The sequence below is a fragment of the Suncus etruscus genome, chromosome 10 (assembly GCF_024139225.1).
Source record: "Suncus etruscus isolate mSunEtr1 chromosome 10, mSunEtr1.pri.cur, whole genome shotgun sequence".
NCBI lineage: Eukaryota > Metazoa > Chordata > Mammalia > Eulipotyphla > Soricidae > Suncus > Suncus etruscus.
In genome coordinates, this window is record NC_064857.1 from 59,709,841 (window position 1) to 59,711,571 (window position 1,731).

Sequence of the window (1,731 nt, forward strand, 5' to 3'; positions counted from 1 at the left end):
ACTAAAGGGTGACATTCTGTTCATATGTACTGAAAGTTACCCACATCCTGTTGTTGGGACCCAGCTGTTGAGGAGCCTGGCATTGTCCCTGTACCCATTAATTTCTGGAGACAATGGATGCTATTGCCAAAAAGCTTCCCAAAATCTAAAAACCTGACAGTGGATTTATTATTTCTTGTGTAGAAATGACATCATTTTTTTTATTTTAACAAAATCTGGGTATTTTCTTTATTTGAAATGGCCAGTAAATGTCTCTGTTTAGGGAACCATTCCAGGCCACTAAGAAATGACTGAGCAAGGATGACAAGACTGACTGACATTTTTGTCTTTGGAATGTAATTATAGGAACATAAATTTAAATTTCTGGTGGTTATATTCTGAAGAAATGCAATCATGAAAATTATATTAGATTTCAGCCAGTATTAGATGTGAGTTCATTTGCACCTGGAATTTCCTATAGTCCTACAAAAATTTATTTTATGTTTTCTCCTCCTCTTTACAGTCTATTTTTATTATTTCTAAGCATATCAACAGTATTTGATTGACTTGACATACTGGAAATGTTATATTGTGGAAACAAAAAAATAGTTCTTATCCATATAAGATCTTGATTTGTTCTGGACTGGACTTACGTTCCTTAGAACAATCTAAGTTTGAGGGTCTGTGTTTTCAGATATGTTATGAAGAACTGTTCTTAGTCAAAAATTATTTCCCCATATTGAAGCATGATTTTTTTTTGGTATTCTACCCAGTAGCCTGTGAATTCTCAATTTTCAACATGGTGGGTGGGAAGAGACCATTATTTGGGGCTCTGTGTGAGTGCTGACTTCTCTCTAACTCTCTCTCCTGTCCTCTTGTTTAGTTATTTTTCAAACTGCAGTTATCTTGGCACCATGTGGGCACTGACCTTTTTTCTGAATAATCCTAAAATTTTCAGTAAATCCTTAGAAATCTTTCTATGTAGTTTTCTGGTAGCATCTTTTACAACATCTTCCATTAATTCTCTGGACTCTCGGTTCTCTGACATCAACTCTCTGACTTTCTAAGAACATCTTTGAAGACTCAGCTGATTGGTTCATACAATTGGTTCAGGGTTATACATCAACCCAGGCTGATGGAGAAGCATGTGGGTCAGAAGTTAGATACTCTCATCACCAAGCCCAAACAAAGAGAACCATCTAAGAGCCACTAACTAACCTCAGGGCAGGAGTTATAATCAATAATTGCTTAATACTGTTGCTTGGATGATCACTTAGGATTTTGAAAGTATTCTTATCTTGTGATTGTCCATTATGGATAGTGTTGTTCAAGTGGAGAAAAATTATTTAATTGAGGTAAAATGCTATAGTCTAAGTAACTAGCATAGGAGAATTTATTTCCCGCTGTGACTCTTGGCAATATTAAGATGATACAGATCATTGGGATTTAGGGTGAAATGTTAGTTATTATTATATTTAAAAAATAAATAAAATATATCCTTTAGTATTTAGGAATATTGAGTTATACATCTTTAAACAAATCAGGGATAGGCAATCACAACAAAGTATTAGTAGTTATAAATTTCTTCAGAATCCTGGGCTGTTAAGGAGTTATGTGATTATCTAGCAACTAATCTGCTATACCTATAGGAGGTAACACCTCAGGGCACTGAAAGGAATTGCTCCTCTTCACCTTATTACTCTGTCAAGTTCATGGACTTCTTTATACCTATATACAAATATACATAATATA